The 15,208-nt window shown below is 42.9% G+C and overlaps 1 protein-coding gene across 1 annotated transcript in view; it reads right to left on the bottom strand.

Annotated features, from left to right (window-relative positions):
- Positions 1–15,208, bottom strand: part of LOC126190761 (uncharacterized) — a 484,901-nt gene that overhangs the window by 446,800 nt on the left and 22,893 nt on the right. The window lies entirely within an intron of this gene.

Here is a 15,208-nt window from a genome sequence, read left to right as displayed (position 1 = left end):
TCACAAGGTGGTTTTACAGCAATACCACCTCAACCAGGTCCATCGCAATCATCCTGTCCTAGACTGACAACAGCACAATTGCCTTAGCCATGATAATTGACATTGGCTACTAACAGTAATAAACCGACCAACAGCCAGTTTCTTGGCAAATTCTTTTAGTGTGAACTAGCATCAGGTATACTGTGCACCAGCTGTAGGTTACTCTGCGATTCGAGGTGCATTTGGGGATAGGATCTCACATGCCTGAATTGACAATTCTATCGCCGGCGACCAATATCCGATGTTGTTGTTGTTATGGTCTTCAGTCCTGAGACTGGTTTGATGCAGCTCTCCATGCTACTCTATCCTGTACAAGCTTCTTCATCCCCCAGTACCTACTGCAACCTACATCCTTCTGAATCTGCTTAGTGTATTCATCTCTTGGTCTCCCCCTACGATTTTTACCCTCCACGCTGCCCTCCAATACTAAATTGGTGATCCCTTGATGCCTCAGAACATGTTCTACCAACCGATCCCTTCTTCTGGTCAAGTTGTGCCACAAAGTTCTCTTCTCCCCAATCCTATTCAATACTTCCTCATTAGTTATGTGATCTACCCATCTAATCTTCAGCATTCTTCTGTAGCACCACATTTCGAAAGCTTCTATTCTCTTCTTGTCCAAACTATTTATCGTCCATGTTTCACTTCCATACATGGCTACACTCCATACAAATACTTTCAGAAATGGCTTCCTGACACTTAAATCTATACTCGATGTTAACAAATTTCTCTTCTTCAGAAACGCTTTCCTTGCCATTGCCAGTCTACATTTTATATCCTCTCTACTTCGACCATCATCAGTTATTTTGCTCCCCAAATAGCAAAACTCCTTTACTACTTTAAGTGTCTCATTTCCTAATCTAATACCCTCAACATCACCTGACTTAATTCGACTACATTCCATTATCCTCGTTTTGCTTTTGTTGATGTTCATCTTATATCCTCCCTTCAAGACACCATCCATTCCATTCAACTGCTCTTCCAAGTCCTTTGCTGTCTCTGACAGAATTACAATGTCATCGGCGAACCTCATCGTTTTTATTTCTTCTCCATGGATTTTAATACCTACTCCAAATTTTTCTTTTGTTTCCTTTACTGCTTGCTCAATATACAGATTGAATAACATTGGGGAGAGGCTACAACCCTGTCTTACTCCCTTCCCAACCACTGCTTCCCTTTCATGTCCCTCGACTCTTATAACTGCCATCTGGTTTCTGTACAAATTGTAAATAGCCTTTCGCTCCCTGTATTTTACCCCTGCCACCTTTAGAATTTGAAAGAGAGTATTCCAGTCAACATTGTCAAAAGCTTTCTCTAAGTCTACAAATGCTAGAAACTTAGGTTTGCCTTTCCTTAATCTTTCTTCTAAGATAAGTCGTAAGGTCAGTATTGCCTCACGTGTTCCAACATTTCTACGGAATCCAAACTGATCTTCCCCGAGGTCGGCTTCTACCAGTTTTTCCATTCGTCTGTAAAGAATTCGTGTTAGTATTTTGCAGCTGTGGCTTATTAAACTGATTGTTCGGTAATTTTCACATCTGTCAACACCTGCTTTCTTTGGGATTGGAATTATTATATTCTTCTTGAAGTCTGAGGGTATTTCGCCTGTTTCATACATCTTGCTCACCAGATGGTAGAGTTTTGTCAGGACTAGCTCTCCCAAGGCCGTCAGTAGTTCCAATGGAATGTTGTCTACTCCGGGGGCCTTGTTTCGACTCAGGTCTTTCAGTGCTCTGTCAAACTCTTCACGCAGTATCGTATCTCCCATTTCGTCTTCATCTACATCCTCTTCCATTTCCATAATATTGTCCTCAAGTTCATCGCCCTTGTATAGACCCTCTATATACTCCTTCCACCTTTCTGCTTTCCCTTCTTTTCTTAAAACTGGGTTTCCATCTGAGCTCTTGATGTTCATACAAGTGGTTCTCTTATCTCCAAAGGTCTCTTTAATTTGCCTGTAGGCAGTATCTATCTTACCCCTAGTGAGATAAGCCTCTACATCCTTACATTTGTCCTCTAGCCATCCCTGCTTAGCCATTTTGCACTTCCTGTCGATCTCATTTTTGAGACGTTTGTATTCCTTTTTGCCTGCTTCACTTACTGCATTTTTATATTTTCTCCTTTCATCAATTAAATTCAATATTTCTTCTGTTACCCAAGGATTTCTACTAGCCCTCGTCTTTTCACCTACTTGATCCTCTGCTGCCTTCACTACTTCATCCCTCAAAGCTACCCATTCTTCTTCTACTGTATTTCTTTATTTCTTTCCCCCATTACTGTCAATTGTTCTCTTATGCTCTCCCTGAAACTCTGTACAACCTCTGGTTCTTTCAGTTTATCCAGGTCCCATCTCCTTAAATTCCCACCTTTTTGCAGTTTCTTCAGTTTTAATCTACAGGTCATAACCAATAGATTGTGGTCAGAGTCCACATCTGCCCCTGGAAATGTCTTACAATTTAAAACCTGGTTCCTAAATCTCTGTCTTACCATTATATAATCTATCTGATACCTTTTAGTATCTCCAGGGTTCTTCCATGTATACAACCTTCTATCATGATTCTTAAACCAAGTGTTAGCTATGATTAAGTTGTGCTCTGTGCAAAATTCTACCAGGCGGCTCCCTCTTTCATTTCTTAGCCCCAATCCATATTCACCTACTACGTTTCCTTCTCTCCCTTTTCCTACACTCGAATTCCAGTCACCCATGACTATTAAATTTTCGTCTCCCTTCACTATCTGAATAATTTCTTTTATTTCATCATACATTTCTTCAATTTCTTCGTCATCTGCAGAGCTAGTTGGCATATAAACTTGTACTACTGTAGTAGGTGTGGGCTTCGTATCTATCTTGGCCACAATAATGCATTCACTATGCTGTTTGTAGTAGCTTACCCGCTCTCCTATTTTCCTATTCATTATTAAACCTACTCCTGCATTACCCCTATTTGACTTTGTGTTTATAACCCTGTAGTCACCTGACCAGAAGTCTTGTTCCTCCTGCCACCGAACTTCACTAATTCCCACTATATCTAACTTTAACCTATCCATTTCCCTTTTTAAATTTTCTAACTTACCTGCCCGATGAAGGGATCTGACATTCCACGCTCCGATCCATAGAACGCCAGTTTTCTTTCTCCTGATATCCGATATCTTTCTCAAATGAGTGTCTACCCATTCTGGAAAGGATGCTTCCTAAAATTATAAATGATCTGCAGTATGTTGCTGTTAAGTGTAGTGCAGTGTTATGCTGTGAACTCACGCAGCACCCTCAAAACAGGATGGCGATGATAAAGAACAAACCATTATGCATATTTGGGAGGCAAATATCGTGATATCGCTGGGCACCTTGACAGCTGGGTGCTTCAAAGTTTTCATTTTGAGTGTCACACAGGCGCAATTCCCTGGAACGCAGGAAAGAGGGTCTGGCAATCCACTCAGAAAAGTACTTCACCCTGATGTTCACTTGCATGTTTTTGACACATTAAATGGGGAATCTTCCTATATCCTATCTTCCAGAGGATATAGCTACAACACATGTCATTTTAATGTGCAGACTGATGCCAACTATTGCTTCACAATGTGCAAGTAAATACCAAGTGGATGATGATATTCATGGATATTATAACTTTGGTGGTATCAGTTTCCCCCCTGAATCTCCAAGACATACCTAAATTTGAGAGGCTTAAACCCTATTATACCTACTCACATTTATAGCTTGGGAGAAAACTATTCAGGAAAGAACAAACCTGTCCAATCCCTTCACTTCTCCAATTTCGCAGAGTCAGAATCTGAAATATGTAGATCTGTTATTATTTGGGCACTGTTGGGTACATCTGGTAGCAGACAGTCGTGACGTGCTGGGTAGGGAGGTGAGATGACAGCCGCTGCTATACACGTGATGTGACCTTGAGTGAGGTCGGTACTGTTCTGTGGTGGTCTCCTAGAGAGGACAATATAGATGCCGCTGCTCTGTGCTCACACGTTGGGTAATCTCAGAAGGGGTCAGTGTCATTTAGAAACTGACTGCCAGCTCAATGTGCAACATGGCTGCCGGCAATATGTAGTGCCACTGGCTGCAGGGTAGTGTGAATGGCCCTCTTGCAAAGCATATATGCAATCTGCTAACTGTAATTTATGGTCCAATGGGAGTCCTTTGTTGCATATTAAAACAGCTTCGATTTGGCGTGGCAGTTTGTATGATCATATGATCCACAGTGAAATGTCACACATTAATGAGTGTTCCACAGTCGTCCAACTACCAGGTGCTTGTCCCTTTAATTGTTCTGCATGGATGGCTTGAAGTACTTCTTGGTCAAGGGTCTTGCACAGTTTTAGGAGCATCGCTTTTTGGGTTCCTCGAACTTGTTAAATTTAAATGGAGACAGAATGATGTCGCTGATCACGGTGATGTGTTTGCGTAAATGACAAAATAAAGTCGAATACTTCAATGCTTCTTCAAACGTGTTGTGTGTGGTGAAGATTGATTCAGTGAGAGTGATCCAGGTATGGGGTTCATTCACTAAGAATGGAGACAGGTTAGGAGGTGTACGTGGCACTGTTGAGGTATTTTGGAGAAGGTGTCTGTAGGTTACTATTTAATTATATCCTGGGGTAGTATATCCCATTGTTCGTATGTGGCATGGTAGGGAAACTGGGAATTATCTGTCATGACTTGGCCAGCAGAGCTCTGCCACTAGGTAGGACTGGATTTGTTGCCTGAGAGCCTGATGTGGTGGTCCAAGTCCCATTGCATGTGAACACAGGCATCCAGTGGGATGGAAAGGCGGCCTGCATGTGTTGGCTCCAGACAGTGCTCTGTAAGGGGTGGGTTGATTTATCAATTGAGGTGTGTTGAGGCAGCTGGTGCTACAAAGGGGGAGGGTTTCTCGAGCACACATGGCAGAATGGAAAAGTCACTTCGCTCACTTTCTTGTTTGATGTGTCCTGAATTGTTCGTTGCACCATGTAGTTCATGAAGAACACTGTTGAGCCCAACGAAAGGTTCAAAAATTTCCTGTTGGTCGCTGGTATTCATTATCCTGGCGTCGTTTTGTGTTTTCCTTACGTATGCAGCAGATATACTGTGGTCTTGAATCACCAATATGGGATTAACATGTAGCTGGTGTCGAGTAGAACGATGTACAGACACATTGGGGAAGTACTCTACACTTCATTGCTGTGAAAATAAACTGAACATGTACAAGAAATGTTATCACGATAACCACTGTTCAAAGAACACGTGGAAACTGGCGATCAAATAACATGAACTTAGGCTACATGTAAACCATATCCACAGCTGCTGTGGTCAATATGTCAGCTGGCATCGATACTGGTGGTGGATGTCACCACAGATCTATGGGAATGACAACCATGAAGATGTAATGATATCAAAGAAAATCGAGGAGAAATGTTAAACCTACAGTGTAATGAATGTTTAGTGAAAATTTATGCCCAACTTGGTCTTGAATCCAGATCTTCTTTTTGCGAGCAGTAGCGTGAAACATTTTCTCGTTCAATATTTGGGTGTCCCTCCTCTCCTTCAGCTCTCTCTTGCACCCTCCAAAATCTGCCTTCGTTAGCTTGGCTTCATAGCCGTTGCGCATTGAGGGTTTCCTCTTTGCATTGCTAAAGAAAGCACTTAAAATCCAAGAAAACCAATATGCTGTGTAAGTGTATCTCCAGATCTGCCTCAAACTTCCGTTGTGACTTATACGTCCGCCTATTGTTTTTGAACACCACACCAGACGTTCTCCAATGGGGTATGTGGGAATAGTATCACTGGGGAACGGATTTGGTGGAGCACTGTGGCTCACCCTGCCACAAGGAATATAAATATCAGTTGAAATACATTCACTGAAATGAAATGAATACGTGAATGAGGATGAAAAAAATGAAATGACATGAAATATCAGTGAAAACTGATCATAAATGTTGAACCTGCAATGTAATGTGTATCTGTGATACATGGTTGTAGCATTCCAAGACAATAGGAAGAAATCAGTGACAATGAAAATTTGAGTCAGGGCTCAGATATCGTAATAGTTAAGGCGAGTGCTCATACAAAAAAAGGAAATTTAGGTGAGAGACCCTGTCCAGCACAAACAGTCATTAGTTACGACGTAATGGACCTGTCCCAGAGCCAATGTAGGACAAGACGGAACAGCACCAGCTCTGCATTCCCTGCTGCATCTGATGAACAATAAGGGCAATATAAGTTATGTGGAACCCTTTATCCCAAGATGCTATGTGGCACCTCTACAGTTGATAGCAACTCTGTAGATACAGAAAACTACAAAAGATACAACAAACGTTCTACCAGACAAGCTGTCTATAGGTCTATTATCCTGTCATTCTGATTATCGTGTAATATGTGCATAAAACTGCATCACATTGACCACAGTTTTAGAGCATTCATTTTTCATTTCCCACTAGCAAAGACATGGGAAAAGAACAAAGTGGTTGATGTTCTAGATTTAAGCTGCATTATCTGTGTTCCCACAGTAAACACCTGAGATGTATGACCTTCGCAGGCTACATATATAGCCACAAAGAACATGATCTGCAGAAGTGATCCTGTGTATCAATGTACTCTGAGGAACGTCACTTTCCTGGTTGTTGATGAAAACGATCATCAGTGAAGCAAAGGTACACTGCGCTCATCACAGAGACAATTTTGAATCATTCACTCCTCCAGCTGCTTCTTCTGATGCACCATTGGAAGTAGACTGCAGAGTGATGAGACATGACAGGCAGTGGTATCCATGCATATAGTACAGTTTCTAGTAGTTTGTTTCCGATGGTTCCAGCTGACATTCTGGGCGGAACATATTCATAACTTGTAATGCAGGCACCTTAAATCAGCAATGGCTGCTTCTGCTTTTCTGATTTAGCACTTCATGCATAACCATGTGTGCTGTTGTAATTCTTCAGGTTTTCCCAGCGAGGCGTTGTCATGTTGATTGAGTTTCTGCTAGTTATTCATATCTTACTACGCGTCTTAAGACGCGAAGAACCGGCAGAAACCAGAATAATCAACATAACATTCTGCTGTTGCTATCTAGAGCAAGGACATTATGCACATGCAGTTTCGTTTGGACACACAAGGCACTGACACCTCAGATCCAACTTGTTGAACAGTTTCTCCGATGGACTACCTAACTTTGTGCATGTCAATGATTCAATCGCGCAGAGCAAGACGTCTTTGTAGTTAAGGCATTGGTCTGCTACGCTCGAGCAACAGGGTCCAAACTGCACCTGATTATCGAGATTTAGGTTGATTGCAATTTCACTATACCACAGCGAATGCTAAGATTGATCCCATGTGCTTGGTTTCACGCTTCATTACTGCCCAGAGAGAGCTTTCACACAGTCTCTAAAGACCTATTCAACGATGAGACATTCAATGCTAATCTTTGCTCCTTTTACAATTAGACTTCATTCAAACTTGACACAATTGTGCTCATCGACATCATCATGACCAGAGGATGGAGTTTTAGATGTATTTCACATGTTAGATAATAGATGTATACTATCTCCATTACTGCATAAAATACATATTCTATCAACTTGTACCATTCTTTGAGTAAATATTAAAAGTATGGCATTATTTACCAAATTGTCTCATTTGTCCACAGAGTCTTTCGTGGTGGCATGTGTCAATAAAGTCTTCTTGACTCACAAGTGATGTCGATTCGAATAAAGCTCTCAAGCTTTGGATGGCGATCTCCATCATAATTGTTGGGAGTAACACCACTGACTGCTCGGACTGGCACAGCTAATGGCATATATAACCAAGATTGTGGCTTTTGGCACCAAACAGAGAGGGTTGAAACGATGCAGATGCGGAAGGCGAGTTGAGCACCTCATAGCAGCTCCGGTCTGCCGTGAGACCAAGTGACATCTGGTGGCATTAGAAGCCAGTGCCACATTTGACATTGCCGTTCCTGCCTTCCTACAAGTGTCAAGCAGTCGTCGTCACTTCTTTTTGACATCCAACTCAGCCACCTCTTTTATAACAGAATCCCAGTATGTTGACACATGAGCCAAGCCCTCCGTGTTTTCAAACTATGTTTTGTGTCCGTTGTCCAGGCAATGCTCAGCTATGACCGATTTGTCAAGCTTCCTTTGTTTAGTATGTCACTTGTGCTCAGTACAACACACTGCAGCTATGCATGGTAGGCGGGCAAAGTGGGGTCTGGGGTGCTTGTTACTGCAGATTGCATACATTCAGGGACAAATTTGACTGATTTATGGCCCCCTCCCCTTAACCTATTGTTCTGTTCTGGCTTATGACCCCCTGGGGGTTGATTTATGACCCCATCGAGATAATCTATCATTCTGAGAACCCTCCACCCCATCCTCCCCCACCCCTCTGGGAAACCCTCTCGCCGATACAAACACACTTTTGACATGAAATTGACTAATTAATTAAATCGATTAATTAATTAACCCCTCCCCCTGTAGGAAATTCCACAGCCCTCCCCCATCTCGAAACTGGAGAGGAAGAATCTTATGACAGGAAATTCAATTCAGTGTCAATTACATAGCATAGGATATACTGTTTATTTATAAAATTCAGTTTGCAGGGGTTGGATCTCTCTTTTATTTGGTGAGGAAAGTTCATCATTCTCTGCTGTTTCGGAAGATGAGGATCTTGTAAAGTACATCAAAAAGAAGTAATTAAAAAGATTACTTTTTCCGATCATGCAAGGAATGCTGTCAAGAAATCAATGTCTACATAACTCATCACACGTAACTATACTTTCCAAAATTTTTTGGTCCATTTTCGCACTGACCGCTGGGCAGACATGCCTGCCGAGACATTGTGCGCCCACCACTTTGCTGGGCTGCACCATAAGCCAGTGTCCAAGAGGCCGCACTACGCCCACTCTGGCCCCATTACTGCTGTTGGCCGCTGCATCATCAGGCGTCATGTGGTATTAGCGCACCCAAAGTAGCTACTTCCTGTCATGTGGCATTTCTTGGGAGAATTCTGACCAACCCGTCCAAATCAGCAGGCCATAATGTCTCAAAATGCTGCACTCATTTTTCTGTGACTGTCCAGCAGCCAGGCAACACACATGAAAAATAATAGTGCATTTGCAATCGGTGTTGACAACTGAACTACATGTACAAGCAATTTTAGAATATGTGACAAGAAGTGATGTAATGATTGCATGGGCAGTAGTGACATTAAATCGATAAAATTACGAAAATACGTATAAATTGAGGGAAAATGCGAGAATAAGTTGATGTGGAAGTACAGGGAACCAGAAAAACAATCATTTTTCGTCGACAGCGATAAGACAGCTGCAACAGGATGTTTAAAATGGATGACCACCAAATGTAGAGTAACAAATTTATATAAGTCAGATCACAAGCCCAATTGTGCCTCCAATATACCACCTTATAAATTTTTATACTGTGTCCTTAACCAAAGAATTTTTTACTACCAGCTGGGGGAGTGCAATATACAACTACAGAATGGATCATGTGCTTGACCCTGTGCAAGACTGTTCAGGTGTACTGAACCCTAAAAAACAGTGTTTACAATGTGCTTCTCTGTACTCTCCACCAAAAACAATTATACAGTGTCAGCTAACACATACCTCACAGAACAGGTTGCTGCATAGTTTAAACAACATTCTGCTGTATGTCTATTGAGATAATGGCGATATGTCTATTGAGATAATGGCGATACATGCAAGTTGACTACTGCCTTTGATGCTTTCCTGGAAAAGAGAACCATGTGCTTTTAAATTGAAATGAATCTGCATTTAAGGATGATACAAAGTCTATGAAGTGATTGGTTAAGAGGTATTGTAATGAGCTATGATTTAATGGTAGACTGATGATACAGTCTTGAGAGAGGGGGATGTTGCTGCAGGTCATTTATCACGCATTTAACCGCTTTTTCTCATTGTTCTTTCGGGGTGCATCAGTTGTGTGGTCTAACTTGTGATCAACTTTTATACAATTATGTCTTGTGTGTATGACTTACAGCACTGTTTACCTGCAATCGTTGACAGCAAACTTCTCCCTACCACTGCCAGTAGAGGACTTTCAGTGCATGTGTGATGGCTCATGTCCATCAATGGAAAACCTATTTAAACACCCTCCTCTACATGAACGAAGACGTATGTGAAGAATTCAATTTCTCTGCCACATCTTGAACATAAATTGAATCTTCTGTTTCATAACTGCAAGGATTCTCAGTTAGTGACAGGGATTTGTGAAGTACTGCAATCCCTGTGTATACATCTGCTTGAGAAATGTGTGTGTGGAAGAGAGTGTGTTCTGTTCACAGAGTTAGTGTTCTGTTCAAAGAGCTAATGCAGCATGGATTTTAATTTCATATATCAAACACCGCTGCTACGCATTTGTGCTTATGTTCTACAATAATTTCTCTCTTCCTGGCCCCTTCTTGGTATGGAATCCAGAAACTACAACAATTCTACAGAATTGATAGAACAAGTGATTTACAAAAAACCTTTCAAAGTACTCCTGTCTGGAGCTCCATTATGCATTACTTAAACATTTCTTCTTCTTCATTGTCTGTTATATCACCACAACACACTCAAATGTATCAGGGTTTCTTCTACTGTACACGAATAAAAAGTGATAAACTCCTCAACATGCAAGCATCTACAGAGATGTGTAATTGGCTGGGTGACGTAAGACTGGTATGGCACAGTCTTTGAAGAACATTAGTTACCGCATTGGAAGGAGAAAAATGGTCTATATCACTAACACTAGTCACTTTAAATATGGAACAGGTGTTTTACTCTTTGCAAAAGTAAAATATCGAAGTGTATTGATTCTATGGAACTCAGCTCATTCTGTTCCTTCATGAGACATCGAATTTAGCAGGTACCGCACCCTCCTACTACTGTTCAATTTCAAATTAAATTGGAGACAGTGTTGCAGGGCGGATGGTTAAAGACAGGGAAAGAGTTACGAGATGCATAGAGAGAGGCAATATACACTCCTCGAAATTGAAATAAGAACACCGTGAATTCATTGTCCCAGGAAGGGGAAACTTTATTGACACATTCCTGGGGTCAGATACATCACATGATCACACTGACAGAACCACAGGCACATAGACACAGGCAACAGAGCATGCACAATGTCGGCACTAGTACAGTGTATATCCACCTTTCGCAGCAATGCAGGCTGCTATTCTCCCATGGAGACGATCGTAGAGATGCTGGATGTAGTCCTGTGGAACGGCTTGCCATGCCATTTCCACCTGGCGCCTCAGTTGGACCAGTGTTCGTGCTGGACGTGCAGACCGCGTGAGACGACGCTTCATCCAGTCCCAAACATGCTCAATGGGGGACAGATCCGGAGATCTTGCTGGCCAGGGTAGTTGACTTACACCTTCTAGAGCACGTTGGGTGGCACGGGATACATGCGGACGTGCATTGTCCTGTTGGAACAGCAAGTTCCCTTGCCGGTCTAGGAATGGTAGAACGATGGGTTCGATGACGGTTTGGATGTACCGTGCACTATTCAGTGTCCCCTCGACGATCACCAGTGGTGTACGGCCAGTGTAGGAGATCGCTCCCCACACCATGATGCCGGGTGTTGGCCCTGTGTGCCTCGGTCGTATGCAGTCCTGATTGTGGCGCTCACCTGCACGGCGCCAAACACGCATACGACCATCATTGGCACCAAGGCAGAAGCGACTCTCATCGCTGAAGACGACACGTCTCCATTCGTCCCTCCATTCACGCCTGTCGCGACACCACTGGAGGCGGGCTGCACGATGTTGGGGCGTGAGCGGAAGACGGCCTAACGGTGTGCGGGACCGTAGCCCAGCTTCATGGAGACGGTTGCGAATGGTCCTCGCCGATACCCCAGGAGCAACAGTGTCCCTAATTTGCTGGGAAGTGGCGGTGCGGTCCCCTACGGCACTGCGTAGGATCCTACGGTCTTGGCGTGCATCCGTGCGTCGCTGCGGTCCGGTCCCAGGTCGAAGGGCACGTGCACCTTCCGCCGACCACTGGCGACAACATCGATGTACTGTGGAGACCTCACGCCCCACGTGTTGAGCAATTCGGCGGTACGTCCACCCGGCCTCCCGCATGCCCACTATACGCCCTCGCTCAAAGTCCGTCAATTGCACATACGGTTCACGTCCACGCTGTCGCGGCATGCTACCAGTGTTAAAGACTGCGATGGAGCTCCGTATGCCACGGCAAACTGGCTGACACTGACGGCGGCGGTGCACAAATGCTGCGCAGCTAGCGCCATTCGACGGCCAACACCGCGGTTCCTGGTGTGTCCGCTGTGCCGTGCGTGTGATCATTGCTTGTACAGCCCTATCGCAGTGTCCGGAGCAAGTATGGTGGGTCTGACACACCGGTGTCAATGTGTTCTTTTTTCCATTTCCAGGAGTGTAGTTTAATACAGGTCCTTAGCCTATAAGTTCAATGAAGCGGTAGCTCACTTCCAAATAGAGGGATGAGTGTTAGAGCTCTGAATCTCTGACTTAATCCCAGAAATGCGAGAATACTTTGCGACTCCATCCGTATGCGGGATGGGTGGGGGTGGGGGTGGGGGGGGGGAGGAGATCGCAAATCATAATAAAATCTTATCACATTTATAAAGTGTTTTGGTTAAGGATGTAGTTTTTGCACCTCCTCTCTGCAGATAGCTACTTCCTACACTACAAAACAGTATTTGTTTCATGTGATGTAGGCTGTGTAACAGAGTTTGCAATACGCCCATATATATATGATCTTCACAAAGCAATGGAGGGAGTGGTTTAGCGATGGTACAGGAATTGAGAACCACGCTGCACTGTCGTTGGCTGATAGGATCATGAGATCAACGCGATGAAATGTTTTGTTGACACGACAGTTTGTCGACAGTGGTGGTTTGGACTTCGAGTAATTGAGTAAAATGCGTTGAAATTACGGAAAACCTGTTAAATTTACGAAAAATTATGGAAAATACGTAAAATTGATGAAAATACGACAAAAATGTAGAAGGATGAGGGTACTTACATGCTCGCCTAGGTGTATGAAAATAATTTCATTCCTCCACTGGTGGGATTGACAACTGATGCTGCATACTATCCGCAGTCTATGGGTTTAAGTCCTGCAGAGAACCCCCTTGTTCCAAATTTAGTTACATACTGTAAGCCATAAAAATGACTGATGCAGTGTGCAAAGATTCCGAGGGCAGGGTGTCTACCACATAAGACACCAAAACATCAGTCATATACTTTGGTGCAATATGCATCACAAATACGAGGAATCAACGCTCATGGTCTCTTCAAAAAATGGAACACCAAGACATTTGCTACCCCATCACTGTGGAAGATGAAATTAAATGTAGAGATCAGCACTTTTGGACAGCTGGTTGGAAATGCTCCACAATGCTGCAAACTCTTCCAGCTTCGGTATGGTGTGATGTCCTTCACAGTTTAGTCAAAAGGAAACACTGTCTCTGTCTTTTATTTCAACTATCCTGTGTGTTGTGGGACCAGCATAGTTTACACTACGCTATGTCTAGCTTTCTGTGAGAGCTAATGGATAAAACGTGTTAATATCAGTTTAGCACCATACACAGTCCTCCAAGTTGTGGTGGAAAAACAAAATGTATGGCAGTGTACAAAGCTGTAGTCATACACTGCTTGGGTGTGTTACAGAGAAACAATGTATGAAACTGCTTATGAAAGAACCTTCTCTTGTGATTGATTGTCTGTGGGATATGGTTCTCGTACAATACAGGTGACGAAACCTTACACTGGTCTGTCTGTGCAAGTGATTTCAATCATTGGCCACCTGCTCCAATGGACCAATGCCCTGATATTTAATAGGATGATCACATACGCAGACAGTGCTTGTTTACGAAATATCGGAAGAGAGGGACACAGTAATATCTTATCGAGTACTCAGCTCACCTTGTTTCTCCACAAGATACAGAAGGTAATAGATATAGCATGCTCTGACTTCTGCTCAGTTCTTACTTAAATTGGAACGATCACTTGGAATAAACTGCGTGTGGAGTGGGGCAGAGATTGAGGAACACTTACAAGATACAGAGAGACCATCTAAAAACATGCTGGAGTTTTGCTTTATGGGGTCCTTAGCAGACAGATTCGAAAATGGTGACTCATTTCGATATATGAGAGTGCCACAAATATGATTCACCAGTGGCTGTAATCATTAAACGACATCTCCATAGGATCCAATGCAAGTATGTTACTGAATGGAGAGACCTGATTCCAAACTGCACACAGAATTTCAACCAGAACATGTGACACTATAGATCCGAAAAACTGGTGTATTGGTCATAGGATTTTGTACATTTCTTAGGACTTCACTCTGGCATTGCATTTTTTAAAGTGATTTCTCACACAGCACACCGTCTACTGTATGTGATCATTCTCAGCAAACATCTGCCTCCCCCCCTCCCCTCCCCCACCAATAACTCCATGGATATATTGCAGAACCTCTGTTACACTGTCTACATCGCATCAAGATGGAATGTGTTACAAATACTGTTTGTTAGTGTAGGCAATATCCAACAGCGGTGTGAGGGAGTTGCAAATATCAGCTTAATACCACGTTCCTTAACCAAGTCACTTTCTAAATTTGATGAGAAGGGTGATTGTATTATGAGCTTACACCTCTGGCCAGGTGCACTGGCACTTTGGGTCTGTTAATACACACCCCTGTGATCACCGACTATATTCAGCGTCAATTGTGGAGGAAGAGCCTTCATTTGCAAGCAATACCATACCTCGATTTATAAAGCACATATAGTTTTTAAAATGGATATCATTAGTGATACTGCTGTGTGCCTGTAGAACCAAGAATGCTTTTTATGCAGGATGACAGTAACATAGTTATTGTGATCGTGTTTTTAACAGCTGCTCGCTTATAAATTGGTTACATCTCTCTTACTAAGACATAGTGGTACCACTCGCAAGAAAAACAAATGAGACCCATCCATCCGTCGCGGATTTTCGCTCAGTATTGTTTGGTGGCACCAGCATTCAGTTATTGGCAAAGTATTATACTTAGTAGGGGATACGTGATAGATTCGCTGTGGTCGACATGCTTATAAAATGTGTGATAAGTTTTAAAGTTACTGTGGTCAGTGTTCCGACATGTACAAAGAAAATGACTTTGTGCGGTTATAATGGAGGTAT

Source organism: Schistocerca cancellata, chromosome 6 (assembly GCF_023864275.1).
Source record: "Schistocerca cancellata isolate TAMUIC-IGC-003103 chromosome 6, iqSchCanc2.1, whole genome shotgun sequence".
NCBI lineage: Eukaryota > Metazoa > Arthropoda > Insecta > Orthoptera > Acrididae > Schistocerca > Schistocerca cancellata.
Note: the sequence above shows the minus strand (reverse complement) of the source record. Positions and strands in the feature narration are given on the sequence as shown.